Consider the following 15765-nt stretch of genomic DNA (forward strand, 5'->3'; position numbering starts at 1 on the left):
TTGCCCGGGCGGGCCCAGCGGGCTAAGTCCGGCCCCGCCCGGCGCTCTGGGCTGCCCCTTCCCCCGCGCCGCAACAGAGCGGAGCGCAGCTCGCAGCGCCAGGCCCGCGCCACAGACCCAGGGACGGACCCGCCCCCGCCAGGCCCGCGCGGCTCGCAGGTACCTGCAGCCTCTACGTGCCGCGAAGCTCCTGTCCCTCGGGCACCGGCCCCTTAGCCGCGGCGCGCGGAGCGGGGGTGTCCTGCTCCGACCGACGGGCCAGCTCGCCTGCCCCGGGCCGCCCTGCGCGCGAGGGGTGTGGGGCAGGGCTGAGACCTGTTGCTGGCGCTGCCACGGGGCTGGGAATCTGGGCACACGCCGCGGTCTGATTTAATCCTCCTGAGAAAGGCCCTGCGCTCCTCCGGCCCGCCTGGAAGTGCCCTGCTGTTGGGTATTGCTGAGAAGGGCACGAATCAACACGAGTACAATTCGAATCAAAAGCTTGGCTTTGCAGAGCTGTTACCGTAACTCTGCCTCCGGCGGCGGCACCATCAGAGTCTGTCATTGCTGAACGGGCTGTTAGCGCGAGACCAAAATGAAACGGGATTCCCCCCCCCCCCCAAATGATATTGGTTTCTACATTTTAAAAAACGGAATAAGACTTTCAGCAATGTAGCGCTGTCCCGTGTTGATATTCTATAACATCGCAAAGGGTTGAAGCTGAAACATTTCAGATGTGTCAAAATGAGATGTGACACTAAACGTGGTTTTTTTTTTAAATGTTGTAAACATTTTTGAAACGTTACCATTTTGTCATAATTCGTAATGGCTTTTTTAAAATACTGACTATTTCTGTGGGGTGGAAAATGTTTTCCAACGAGCTTTGAGCATAATGGTCATCATGCTGGACTCTGCTCTGGCCACTTTCAGTCATTAAAACATAATTTTAAATATTTAATGTACTTCATATTTCCTCAGTTTAGACACTAAAAAAATGGGTCACTCTCACTTTTATTTTCTTGTCAACAGCACTTTCATGTTTTTATGCATTTATCACAATAGTCAGTGTTTTGGTCGTGAATACTGCAATGGAATGCATTAAACTTTCCCCTGAAGACTCATCTCTAGAGAAAGCTATGATGATGTTGTTTCCGTTAGTCTCACATTTTGTAAACATTTACTTTTTTTATAGTGAGTGACATCTTGTAATCATACTCCCATTCATGGGCAATAAAGACCAACTTTAGCTCTCCAATGTATGCATGTGAGCAGCTTCATTGGAAATTTCCAGAGATTTGGTACTTCACTAGCCTCCTTCCTTACAACTACAACTTTTACTTTCTCTTCTGTTTTGTTTTGAGGGTCACAGAAAAAGATCCAAGCTGAATCCAGTTTCTTCTAGCCTTTGATGAGAATTATTTGAGCACACAGAGATCAGTAAGTAGCAAAGTACAGTAATTTTACTGAGATTCATTTTATTTCTTTTGTGTATTGTGTGCAGATTAAGTTACAAAAGTGCCTTTTTTATTATTGCTAGAGAGTTGCCACTTGAATATTAGCTTCCCTGTGACCTTGGCTAACATTTTTCTTCACTTCTTACTAGCCCTTTAGTAAGTGAGAATGAATTCCTAACATTCTGCTGCTGTCTCTGTGCAGAAAAGGGCTCTGGATCCAAACAGAAACAGAAGAAGAGACATCAGAACTTGGTGATGACTTTTAGCAGAACTACCCTGAATTAGTTTAATTAGAGATCTGTCCCTAGGAATAGAAATCTGAAATATTTTTAAAGATTTTTATTATGTGTGATATAATTTTCTTTAGCCCAGGACAGGGGTGGCCAAACTGCAGCTCGTGGAACTCCCCTTTCCTCCCCACCTATTCTCCATCTACCAGACCTGAGGTGCGTGGAGAGAGAAGCTTGAGACCTTCTGTCTTACAGTGGGTTGGTGATGTAGAGGCTTCTATCCATCAGGCTCAGGGCTTCGTCCCTGCAGGGAAAGGATGACTCAGGGCTTTAGCAGAAGTGGGGCTGATGCTTCAAGCCCTGTAAGATGCCTCCCTCCCACAGGGCTGAAGCTCTGATCTCCAGCCCTGGGTAAGTGTGTCATGGCTCTCAAACTTCTGAAGATTGTTGTATGCAGCTCAGAAGCCCAGAAAGTTTGGTCACCCTGACCTAGGATGAAGAACCTCTCAGAAAGGCTCACCCTAAGTATGAAGGAAAAGCATCATTTCAGCCTTAATTATATAGACAGGAAAGGACCAGATGTGATGTTATATTGTTCCACCTTCCACTACAGCGCTCCTCCATGAGTCCCACTATTTCCATCTCTGCCTCTTCCCCACCCTACAAGAAAAAAGCCAAAATACAGCACATGCAATTTAAATCAAGCTAGGTGCCCATAAGATCTGGGTGCCATTTGTGGGGGAAGAGAGTACTTTTTTTCAATTGCCAGTGAGGAGGATGTTAATAATGTAAACAATGTGGGGATTATTGACACAAATAACACCAACAATCATAAACTGCTATAATTATATTGCTTGTGCCTATTCACAGAAAGCTCTTTGTGTAGGTCCGTGGTCCCCAACACGGTGCCCGAGGGCGCCATGGCGCCCGCGGGGGCATTTGCATGTGCCCGCCAGGTGCTCGGGGCTGGCCTGGCCCCGGGCACATGGCGCGGCACTTGCGGGGAGTGTCGGCGCGCGGCGCTTGCGGGGGGAAGCGCCGGCCTCGGGCGCGCGGCGCTTGCGGGGGGGGGGGAAGCGCCAGCCTCGGGCGCGCGGCGCTTGCGGGGGGGGGGGGGGGGAGAAGCGCTGGCCCCGGGCGCGCGGCGCTTGCGGGGGGGACGCGGCGCTTGGGGGGGGAGGAGCGCCGGCCCCGGGCGCGTGGCTATGGGTGGGCTCCAGCCCCGGGCATGCGGCTATGGGGGGGGCCGCCCCCGGGCATGCGGCTATGGGGGGGGCCGCCCCCGGGCATGCGGCTATGGGGGGGGGCCGCCCCCGGGCACGCAAGTGTCCCCGCCCCCTGGCACCCGGCAGGCGAACGGCCACACCCCCTGGCACCCGACAATCTCAAAAGGTTGGGGACCACTGGTGTAGGTGGAGCACAAACACAGTTGTTTCTTTAACACTGACAGAGAGAGCAGTGTACTGTGGGTAGCTATCCCACTGTGCAACTTGCCACCTTCTGCAGCTAGGAGTTGTGGGAATAGGGAGTGGATTACAGTGCATCATGGATGACATCTTGACATCCCATGATGCTGTTCATTCCATGGGCTTCTGACTACATTTTGCACCATTTTTCAACAGTCCTTGTAAACTATGCACCGACTATATTTGCTTGAGCATAGATCCTGCACTGCTCTCTAGTTTTACAATCAGTGTTATGAATGCTGTGCTGCTGATCATGCCTCTCAAGCCTCTTCCCCGAGTGATATAGCTGGGAACTGGCAGAGTAGGCTGGGATTGTGTCATTCCACTTTCCACTGCCACTGATGTGTGGGGAGGAGGGCTTGATCTCTGCTGCCTCCCTGCACTCCTCCACGGTGTCCCTCCCTGCACTCCCCTGCAGCCTTTGAGTGCACCCACCTCACGGGGGCAGGGAAGGGTGTAGGTGCTCAGGCTGCACAGGGTGTCAGACCTCCTAGGGATGACTCTGTCTGCCAAGGAACCTTCCACAGAGGATTAGCGAGTACCTCCATGATGGTTTCCTAGACAACTCTCTGGAGTTTTTCTGTGCAATCTTATGTATTATCACACTTTTCTGCAAGGCCCCATTGCTTAGTTCTATAGGGGAATATGAAGCGGAGACAAACACAGTCTTGTACATTTCTGTCTCTTAATCCACTTCTACCATATAACAAAGCTTTGCTTCTTGTAACTGCATGTTCTAAGGATGTTAAGAAGTGGGTAACTAATTGTGTAGTCAATACAATTTGCATCGACAACACGATTAGTCAATAAGGGGAGGCAGGATCCAGGAGCTACCCTCACTGCGGCTCTGCAGTTTAAATGTAGTAGGAGCCAGGTGCGCAGGTGCAGGAGCCAAGCAACTCTTACTACATTTTAAAGGCAGAGGTGCAGTGGTCCAGGATCCAGCATGAGCCAGGACTGCTTAGTCCTGGCTCACGCCGGGTCCCAGAGCTACCCGTACTGAAGCTCTGCCTTTTAAATGTAGTAAGAGCTGCCTGCCTCCTATTACATTTAAAAAGCAGAGGTATAGCAGTCCAGGACCCAAACCGCTGCACCTCTGCCTCCCCTGCTCCCCCACCACACCATGGAGACTGGGGAAAGCCATCTTTTAAGCTGGCTTGCCCCAGCACTGGCTCCTGCTCACCCCTCTCTTGCTGCCTGATACAGAGGCAGCAAAGGGGGGAAGCAAATAGTCAAGTAGTGACTCTACCCGATAAGCCTAGTCATTTAGTTGCTAACATTCCTAGCATGTTCCGCTCAAGCTGTCCATATTCCTGATAGCATTTATTATTGCTTATTTGTAATAATTATTTGGCATCCCCTGAAGTGTTGTCCTTTTTTGTTTGTTTGTTTGTTTTGTTCAGACAGAATAAAAAAGTTAGAATCCTTTGCAGAGTGCTTCTCAACACATAGGGTATGTCTATACTACATGCCTCTGCCGACAGAGGCATGTAAATTAGACATACCGACATAATCAATGAAGCAGGGATTTAAATATCCCCCACTTCATTAGAATAAAAATGGCTGCCACGCTGTGCCGGCTCAGCTGTTTGGCGGCACAAAGCGGCAGTCAAGATGCGGATCGGTTGGCAAGGGAAGCTTTTGCCGACCGATCCCTTATGCCTCGTGCAACAAAGGCTTCCCTTGCCGACCAATCCACGTCTTGACTGCCACTTTGTGCCGCCAAACAGCTGAGCCTGCACAGCATGACAGCCATTTTTATTCTAATGAAGTGGGGGATATTTAAATCCCCGCTTCACTGACTTTGTTGCTATGTCTAATTTACACGCCTCTGTCGGCAGAGGCATGTAATCTAGACATACCCATAGTCTCTTAAGTTGGGGACAGCAAACTGGTTGTGTTTTAAATAGATTCTAAATGGAGATAAAGTGTTGAACTTTTTGTCTCATGGGCCATTTGCCAAGCCTGAAATGTGTGATGGGTACCCATTCAAACACGGTGTCCCTTGTTGAGAAAGCATATCAGAGAGAAAAGATTTTATTCTCTCAAGGTCTAATGACCATATTTTATTGCATAACTGAACAAACTGAAAAGAATAAGACAGAATCCTAAAGTCTGGCTGGTTGTATTGGAACTCAGCTTTAATTTTGACTTTGCTGCTGTTGGCATACAATTACAACACTCGGGGATGTCGATGATTAATTGTGTAGTGGTAGTGAAATAGGCCGTTCTTTACTCTCATACTTTCATGCAGTTCGGCCTGCATGAAATCATGCAGATGAGATCATTCTTCATGGGGTACATTCTGGAACTATATTCTATTTGGCTACAAAAGCAATATTATTATACACAGTCATATTTTGATTGGCATCTCTCTCTCCCTAACAAACAGTATTTAGGCCCAAAATAGGAGTAATCTGAGTGTGAGATGGTTGTGTAGTTATTTAATGCTGGGTCAGGAAATATGTATCTGCAGATATAAACCAAACCCTTTAGGCCTCACTCCAATAACACCACTCCCTTCCTTGCAGTGGATTTTCAGACTGTGAGTGCAGGGTAGAACTGGAAAAGACAGTTTCTGTCTCAAGCTGCTCATAAGGAACATAAGAACTGCCATACTGGGTAAGACCAATGGTCCATCTAGTCCAGTATCTGTCTGCCGATAGTTGCCAATACCAGATACCCCAGAGCGAGGGAACACAACATGTAATCCTTAAGTGATCCCTCTCCTGTCACCCACCTTTGGGGAAACAGAGGCTAGGGACACCATTCCTACCCATCCTGGCTAATAGCCATTGATGGACCTAACCTCCATGAATCTATTTAGCTCTTTTTTGAACCCTGTTAAAGTCCTAGCCTTCACCACATTCTCTGGCAAGGAGTTCCACAGGTTGACTGTGTGCTGAAAAATTTCCTTCTGTTTGGTTTAAACCTGCTACCTATTAATTTCATTTGCTGACCCCTAGTTCTTATATGGTGGAAATATGCAAATAACTTTTCCTTATTTACTTTTTCCACACCAGTTATGATTTTATAGATCTCTATCATATCCCCCCTTAGTCTCCTCTTTTCTAAGCTGAAAAGTTTGTGTCTTTTTAATCTTTCTTCATGTTCTAAACGCCTAATAATTTTTGTTGTGCTTTTCTGAACCTTTTCCAATGCCAATATATCTTTTTTGAGATGAGGAGACCACATCTGTCCACAGTATTCAAGATGTGGGCATACCATGGTTTTATATAGAGGCATTAAGATATTGTGTATCTTATTCTCTATCCTTTTTTTAATTATTCCTAACATTCTATTTGCTTTTTTAACTGCCGCTGTACACTGAGGCTGTGTCTAGACTGCAGGCTTCTTTTGGAAGAAGCTTTTCCAGAAGAGATCTTCTGAAAAAACGTCTTCCGACAGAGAGCGTACACACTGCCAAAGTGCATCGAAAAAGCGATCTGCTTTTTCGAAGGAGAGCGTCCACACTGAATGGACGCTATCTCACATTTAAAATGTAATTACTATGGATGGAGTGGCCACTAGGGCACCTGTGTTTTTTCCTCTTTCCTCCTCTTCCGAAAGAACTCACTTTTACCCGTCCACACACACCTTTTTCTGAAAGAGCTCTTTCAGAAAAAGGTTCTTCCTCATAGGAGGAGTATTATCAATGCCAGAAAAACCCCTATGTTCTTTCAATTTTCTTTCAAAAGAACATGATTGCAGCGTGGACTAAATTGAATTTTTCGGAAAAACGGCCTTTTTTCCAAAAAAAACTCTGTAGTGTAGACCTAGCCTGGGTGTTCTGCACTGCACTGCTCCTTAGTATTCAAAAAGCAAGGAGACCTATTTTTTTCCTTAGGGTACGTCTAAACTACATCCCTCTTTCAAAAGAGGGATATAAATTAGACACATCAAAATTTCAAATGAAGCCGGGATTTGAATTTTCTGTGCTTCGTTTGCATAATTGTGTGACAGCATTCTTTTGAAAAACGCTATTTCAAAAGTGAAACCGCCATCTAGATGTGGTTCTTTCTAAAAGAAGAGCCTTTTTTGAAAGATTCTGTACTCAAAAAATGAGGTTTACAGGATCTTTCTGTCACGGCTTTTCTTTTCAAAAGAACTGCATCTAGACCATGGTTTCACTTTTGAAATAGCATTTTTCGAAAGAACGCCGTGACACAATTATGCAAATAAAGCATGGAAAATTCAAATCCCAGCTTAATTTGCAATTTCGATATGACTAATTTATATCCCTCTTTCGAAAGAGGGATGTAGTCTAGACATAGCTGTAGTATATAAGGATTTGTCTACATTAAAAGTGGTGGGTTAAGTTGAACTATTTTATGATAAAGTGGTTTGCACCTACACACACAATTTTTTGTCGCCAGTCATCTGATGTGTTAACCAATTGTTAATATGCTCCCTATGTAAGTGGGTATACTGAGGTATAGGATGAGTTTACTCAGAACAAAGTAGGTGTGGATGTGTCCTCATCCTGAAACAACTGTTCTATATCTGACAGTTCTTCAGCTGATTTCCCAAACTGCTTTGTTGACTACCTGGGTCAGCTTGTCTGTTTACCTGTGTGCCCTCTACTGTTCTGAAGTCATGTAGACATGACTGTCACTTCCCTGTTTAAATGGTGGCATGCAGCTATGCATGGCTGTACAAGATTCCAGCCCATGGACATGATTATTTAGCAACTGTGCCTCATGTTTCTGTGTAGCCCCAGGTTGAGGTCTTGGACTTCATTGTCCTCTGTGGAGAGGTGTAAAGAGCAGTCACTGAGTGCACATGTCTTCAAGTGCCTATCAGAACAAAAGAGGGGGCATTCCCAGGACTTGATCTGATGCTGCCATGAGGTAAAGGAACTCTGTGTTTTAGGAATGTTGGGGTCAAAATAAGGACCCTGTTTGCGCTCTCATGAATTGGCAGCTACTGTGATGAGCTGGATCATATTGTTTGGCAAAGACCACCTCTGAAACATGGAACATAGTGAACTCTACTGAGAACACCCCAATAGATGCTGGCCGGGTTGCCAAGGTGGAGAAGATTGAAAAGATCTTGCATTTTGGAATCAACTTGCTTAACCCCTGAACCCTGAGGTAAACACAGTACTGGTGATCAGGAGGACCCTTAAATGTAGGCAGAGGACCAACCTGAAACACAATTGGAGACCTAACCAGGGGTAGAGTGGCATCTCTTCTAGTAAGTATCATTTGCTGTATTACAATACAACTGGACCAGGAGATTTAAACCACTTAGCTCACGGTATTTTCAGGGCTCCGCCATGTTGATCTACCATCTGTCAACATCATTAGCTTTTAAACCCTGGATCTTTTTGCTTATAATAGGAGCTGCTTCAGAAAGTTTAAAAATTCTGTATCATTTATTTCCAAAACACACAATCCCCAGCAGAAACTTACCAGGTTCCACCCCCACATTCTTCTTCCACAGTGCTTATTGTTCTCCCTCCCTCCTGACTTGACCCTCGTCCCCATTTAAGGTGGCAGCACTATATGGGTTAAAAAATGAGAGCCATTGAATGGAAGAAATGCTTATTGCAGTGTTTCCCAAACTATGGGCAGCGGCCCGATATCGGGCCGCAGGAAAAAAAATATCAGGCCTCAGCATGGCTGCTGGGAGGGGCAGGGGAGGGGAGCAGAGTGGGGGGGCTGGGAGGAGTGGGGGAGGAACCGGCCGCCAGGAAGCAGTGTTGGAGGCAGTGGGGCTGTTCCGGTGGAGATCCGGGCGGGCGGGCGGCCAAAGCAGGGCTGGGAACGACGGGTCTGTCCCGCAGAGATCTGGGCGGGCGGGCGGCGAAAGCAGGACTGGGGCTGTCCTGTGGAGATCCAGGCATGTGGGCAGGCGGTGGAAGCAGGGTTGGGGGCAGCGGGGCTTTCCCGCAGAGATGGGGGGAGGGTGGGCGGTAGAAGCAGGGTTGGGGGCAGTGGAGCTGTCTGGTGGCGGAAATCGGAGAGAGCAGGTGGCGGAACCAGGGCTGCACAGGGGGAGGGAGAGGATGGGAGAATCAGCTGCGGGAAGCAGAACTGAACAGGGGCAGCGGGGCTTGTGGGGGGCGGGGCTGACCGGGGGAGATTGGTGGGGGGTGGGAGGAACCAGCCGCTGGAAGCAGGGCTGGACGGGGGCAGCAGGGCTGGACTGGGGAGATCGGGAAGAGAAAGGGGGAGGGCGGGACTGACCTGGGCACATGCAGACCCCGGCAGACAAGTGAGTCTGGCCAAGGTTTCCATTTTGCCGCCTCCTCCCCCACCCCCACCTCCCCCCACATTGCCTCCCTGGAGTAGTTGCGAACTGCCTGGCAGGTAGACACACTCAGACAGCATGAGCACATCTACCAGCGAGGCAGCTAAGGACTAATACACCTAATTATAATAAAACATACCTAATTAGAAAATACCAGGCATTTTATGTGTCTGGTAATTTCTCAATTTCTTTCCCAGACAAAACCTTCAAAAACCAGACTGTCCAGTACAAAACCGGACACCTGGCAACCTACCCTCCCTCGCACCCTCCCTCTTAACCAGATACCCTACCTCCAGTCTGCTCCTGCTCCCACCTCCTGAAGTGCTAATGTGGCGCCAGGTCCCCCAAGCTCTGGCCCAGGCTGGGTGGAGGATGCAGCCGGGTGAAACACTGAAAATTTATTCATTTTTCCATTCTTTTTTTTATATGCGTTTATATTTTTGGGCTGCAAAAGACAGTACTGAAAAAAAAAATGGGTTCCAACTAAAGTAAAAAGTTTGGGAAACCCTGATCTAGCCAGCTTTCTATCCATCTTACAGTCCATTTATCCAATCCATATTCCCTTAACTTTCTGGAAATATTGTGGGTGACTGTATAAAAAGCTTTGGATAATGCTGGCACTGGGGGCTTTGGGAGGCCAAAAACAACTTATTTGAATATTCATCATTTGCTTATTGAATATGCAAATGAATGTTACCGGTCCTCCAAAAGCTCGTGAATGGATTTACTGGTCCCCGTGTCAAAAAGTTTGGGAACCCCTGGCTTATTGTAATGGCAGATACAAGAAAGAGAAAGCACTAGAATGGTTTTTTTGGCTCGCAGTTTCATTTAATTCCCATGGCTTAAGCCTTAAGGGAACTTGAGTCATTATAAGGTTACAAAACTCAGGCTAAAGAGACATTTCAGAAAGTAAAGAGATGTTGAGGTCCCCCCTCTCCTCTTTGCATTATTGCAAAATTCTATTTTATTTGGCAGTGCATTTTATGCTGATCTGCTGATGTTAAAATTATGCTAATTTGACACAGATTGTATGGCAGTCCAGTTCTCTTGGTACTGCCCATATAGTTTGTGGTTCCCTTCCACTCCTTTACCAGTGATGGGGGCACTATCTTGGAAAACAACATCATAGCATATTTTCCCAGTTTGTCAATTGCCTTTTTGAACAGAAGCCTTTTTTGCCTTTTGGCAACACACCTCAGGGTAGCATCCTTCTCAAAGTAAGGACAGCCTGCAGAGGTGCATATGCAATTATTAGCCTGCCTCTGTTGCCCCCAACCAGGTCCCATTAACCTGCAGAGATACATATGCAACTAATAGCTTGTGCCTACTGGCTATACATGCCTGTCCCACTCACCTGCAGCCTACATGGGCATTTATCAAACATCTTCCCCAGCTGCGTCAAGAATGATCTCACCTGCCAACCAACACACTCTCACTGCAGTTGCAAGGGTTCTGTGCACATGGGGAAGAAGTTTAAAGACCATTGCCGAGTTCATCCACAACTGGGAAGAGCCTATAGGAACGGAATTCCAAAACTACAGAAAAACAATAACATCGTATTATTGTTGGCACAGAGGCTGTGATATGGACAGTGACCAGTTTGAGCTTTCTCATCTCCCTGTAGCACCTAACACATTAGTAGGATGTGAACCAAGAGGCCAATGACAGGCCAATCTATATAAGAAAAAGAGGTCAAGAGATGACATGTGTGTTGACCTTATGTCTGCATCCCTGCAAGAGAGTATAAAAAAAAAAAGGAGGAAAGATTTCTTAAGCATGATAAAGAGGGGAGAGGGAACAAGGAAATGGCTAGGGTCTTATAGGCATAGCTGCTGAGGATGATGAAGAGGTAAGCACCACTACTGGAGAACATAATGGCACCAAGTTCAAGAACACCACCCCAACCTGTCCTGCAGCTCTCTCCTCCTAATAACTGCATACAGGATACAACCTTTGCCATCAACTTCACAGAACAAGCCCTCCCCTCAGTGTTCCATAGTACCAAGCAATCTGAAGGTCATCAGATACTAGAAAAAATGCCTTAACTCCTTCAGCTGCAAGGGGCAGGCCTTTCTGTTGCCATCCAACACCCCAAAATGTGAAGAACATTTTTGACTCCTCTCACATACACAAATCTGCAGCTTTAAACACACATATGTACACTCAGCATTTTAAATTTTGCACTGGACTTTTAACTTTGAATCGTGTTATGTTTATTCAATAGAGTGTTTGGTTTTTTTTTTTTAACTGTTCGCAGTGTTTAACTTGGTGTATTATTAACCATTAATTGAAAGTGTCATGACATTCTTTGTTTGAAAGAATCATGAGCTTTACATGTTTCAGTAAAATCCCCACCTGCACGGATCACGATAAAAGCCTCACACAAAGGTATATACATTGTTCACAAGTTTGTCTTAGCCTCACAGTAGAAGCATAATGAATCCCTGACCAGTTGTAGTACTTCGTAGTTACTGCCTCTCTGGCCGTTCAAAAACTTAAGGAATTCTTCTTCCGGTCCTCGGCAAAGTTGTGTCTTTTGATCCTCACATAGGGCTGAGCAAAACAGAACAAGCATCTATCACACAAGCCAGATATTAAGAACATAAGAACGTCCGTACTGGGTCAGACCAAAGGTCCCTCTAGCCCAGTATCCTGTCTGCCGACAGTGGCCAGCACCAGGTGCCCCAGAGAGGGTGGAACGAAGACAATGATCAAGCGATTTGTCTCCTGCCATCTCTCTCCAGCCTCTGACAAACAGAGGCCAAGGACACCATTTTATCCCCTGGCTAATAGCCTTTTATGGACCTAACCTCCATGAAATTATCTAGCTTCTCTTTAAACTCTATTATAGTCCTAGCCTTCACAGCCTCCTCTGGCAAGGAGTTCCACAGGTTGACTACAAGCTGTGTGAAGAAGAACTTTCTTTTATTAGTTTTAAACCTGCTACCCATTAATTTCATTTGGTGTCCTCTAGTTCTTCTATTTAGGGAACTAATAAATAACTTTTCTTTATCGGCCCTCTCCACACCACTCATGATTTTATATACCTCTATCATATCCCCCCTCAGTCTCCTCTTTTCTAAACTGAAAAGTCCCAGTCGCTTTAACCTCTCCTTATATGGGACCCGTTCCAAACCCCTAATCATTTTAGTTGCCCTTTTCTGAACCCTTTCCAAGGCCAAAATATCTTTTTTGAGGTGAGGAGACCACATCTGTACACAGTATTCAAGATGTGGGCGTACCATAGTTTTATACAGGGGCAGTAAGATATTCTAGTCTTATTTTCTATCCCTTTCCTAATAATTCCTAGCATCCTATTTGCCTTTTTGACCGCCGCTGCACACTGCGTGGAAGTTTTCAGAGAACTGTCCACGAGAACTCCAAGATCTCTTTCCTGATTTGTCATAGCCAAATTAGCCTCCATCATACTGTACGTATAGTTGGGGTTATTTTTCCCCGATGTGCATTACTTTACACTTATCCACATTAAATTTCATTTGCCATTTTGTTGCCCAATCACTCAGTTTGGTGAGATCTTCTTGGAGTTCCTCACAGTCTGCTTCTGTCTTGACTATCCTAAACAGTTTTGTATCCACTTTCCACGAGGCGTACAGCTAGTTCAGATAGGAAGCCGCACGGCACGCAGTCCGAACTAGCCGGCATTTAAAAGTGGCGCCGGCCGGCTTCATGCAAATGAAGCCCGGGAAATTCAAATCCCGAGCTTCATTTGCAACTCCGTATGACTACATTCCCCCCCCTAGTTCGAACTAGGGGGGTAGTGTAGACATACCCTAATAGATTAGTAAGACAGGATTTCCCTTTACAGAAACCATGTTGACTTCTGTCCAACAAATTATGTTCTTCTACATGCTTCACAATTTTATTCTTTACTATTGTTTCAACTAATTTGCCCGGTACTGAAGTTAGACTTACCGATCTGTAATTGCCAGGATCGCCTCTAGAGCCCTTTTTAAATATTGGTGTCACGTTGGCTACCTTCCAGTCATTAGGTACGGAAGCCGATTTAAAGGATAGGTTACAAACCACAGATAATAGCTCAGCAATTTCCCATTTGAGTTCTTTTAGAACCCTTGGATGAATGCCATCCGGTCCCGGAGATTTGTTAACATTAAGTTTTTCTATTTGTTCAAAAACCTCCTCTAATGACAATTCAATCTGCGACAGTTCCTCAGATTCATCACCCACAAAGGACAGTGCAGATTCAGGAATCTCCCCAACGTCCTCAGCAGTGAAGACTGAAGCAAAGAAATCATTTAGTTTCTCCGCAATGGCTTTATCGTCCTTGATTGCTCCTTTTATAGCTCAATCATCTAGGGGACCCACAGGTTTTTTAGCAAGCTTCCTGCTTCTAATGTACTTAAAAAACATTTTGTTATTTCCTTGAGTTTTTGGTTAGCTGTTCCTCAAAATCTTTTTTTGCATTTCTGATTACATTTTTACATTTGATTTGACAGTGTTTATGTTCCTTTCTATTTATCTTACTAGGATTGGACTTCCACTTCTTAAAAGATACCTTATTGTCCCTTACTGCTTCTTTTACATGGTGGTTAAGCCACGGTGGCACTTTTTTAGGTCTCTTGCCATGCTTTTTAATTTGGGGTATATATTTAAGTTGGGCCTCTATTATGGTGTCTTTAAAAAGCTTCCATGTAGCTTTCAGGGATTTGGCTCTAGTCACTGTGCTCTTTAATTTCTGTTTAACTAACCTCCTCATTTTTGTGTAATTCCCCTTTTTGAAATTAAATGCCAGGGTGCTGGACTACCGAGGTGTTCTTCCCACCGCAGGAATGTTGAATGTTATTATATTATGGTCACTATTCCCATGCGGTCCTGTAACGGTTATCTCCTGGACCTGATCCTGCGCTCCACTCAGGACTAAATCGAGAATTGCCTCTCCCCTTGTGGGTTCCTGCACCAGCTGCTCCAAGAAGCAGTCATTTAAGCCATTGAGAAATTTTATCTCCGCTTCTCTTCCTGAGGTGACATGTATCCAGTCAATATGGGGGTAATTAAAATCCCCACTATAGAGTTCTCTATTTTGGTAGCCTCTCTAATCTCCCTCAGCATTTCAATGTCAGTATTGCTGTCCTGGTCAGGTGGTCGGTAATATATCCCTACTGCTAATTTCTTATTATTGGAGCATGGAATTACTATCCATAGCGATTCTATGGACCATGTTGATTCACTTAATATTTTTATTTCATTTGATTCTACATTATCTTTCATATACAGTGCCACTCCGCCACCCACCCGGCCTGCTCTATCCTTTCTATATATTTTATATCCCGGTATGATTGTGTCCCACAGATTTTCCTTATTCCACCAGGTTTCAGTGATGCCTATTATGTCAGTCTCCTCATTTAATATGAGGTACTCTAGTTCACCCATCTTATTAGTCAGACTCCTAGCATTTGTGTACAAGCACTTTAAAAATGTGCCACTGCTTATTTGTCTGCCCTTCCCTGATGCATTGGATTCCTTTGTATGCGGTTGTTTGTCTGCTCTGGCCCATGGTTTGCCTGCTCCCCTCCTCTATTTCTGACTACAGCTTAGAGAATCTCTATCAATGGATTCTCCTCTAAGAGAAGTCTCCCTCCGATTTACGTGCATCTCCGCACCAATTGGCTTTCCCCCATCTCTTAGATTAAAAACTGCTCTACGGCCTTTTTAATGTTTAGTGCCAGCAGTCTGGTTCCACCTTGGTTTAGGTGGAGCCCATCCTTCCTGTATAGGCTCCCCCTCTCCCAAAAGTTTCCCTAGTTCCTAATAAATCTAAACCCCTCTTCCCTACACCATCGTCTCATCCATGCATTGAGACTCTGAAGCTCCGCCTGCCTACCTGGCCCTGCGCCTGGAACTGGAAGCATTTCCGAGAATGCCACCATAGAGGTCCTGGATTTCAGTCTGTTTCCTGGATAGAAAGATGATGTCTGGCTGTATCTGTGCGAGTTTCTTCATATGGTTGATGTTTCCTAGCAGCCTAAATTTGGCCTCCAGGACATCTCTCCTACCCTTCCCTACGTCATTGGTACCTATATGTACCACGACCACCAGCTCCTCCCCAGCACTACACATAAGTCTATCTAGATGCCTCGAAAGATCCGCAACCTTCGCACCAAGCAGGCAAGTGACCATACGGTTCTCCCAGTCATCACAAACCCAACTATCTATGGGTATGTCTACACTACAGTGCTAATGTGAACTAACTTAGTTCGAATTAGTTAATTCGAACTAAGCTAATTCGAATTAGCACAGCTAGACCTAAAAACTAGTTCGAATTAGCGTTTTGCTAATTCCAACTAGCATGTCCACATTGAGTGGACCCTGAACAGAGATTAAGGATGGCCAGAAGCAGTGCCG

General features: G+C 45.8%; 1 protein-coding gene across 5 annotated transcripts in view; it reads left to right on the top strand.

The window, feature by feature from the left end:
- The window catches only part of EPHX1 (epoxide hydrolase 1), a 69307-nt gene continuing 53542 nt past the window's right edge, over positions 1–15765 (top strand). For 2 of the 5 annotated variants that reach the window (XM_075925294.2, XM_075925293.2), the window contains exons 1-2: positions 2–159; positions 1341–1416. The gene's annotated coding sequence lies outside the window, so the exon portion shown is untranslated. Of the gene's footprint in view, positions 160–1338; positions 1417–15765 lie in introns of all 5 variants that reach the window. The other 3 variants (XM_075925297.2, XM_075925296.2, XM_075925295.2) reach the window with 3 other exon arrangements.

This window comes from Pelodiscus sinensis, chromosome 3, assembly GCF_052426305.1.
Source record: "Pelodiscus sinensis isolate ZL-2025 chromosome 3, ASM5242630v1, whole genome shotgun sequence".
NCBI classification, from domain to species: Eukaryota; Metazoa; Chordata; order Testudines; family Trionychidae; genus Pelodiscus; species Pelodiscus sinensis.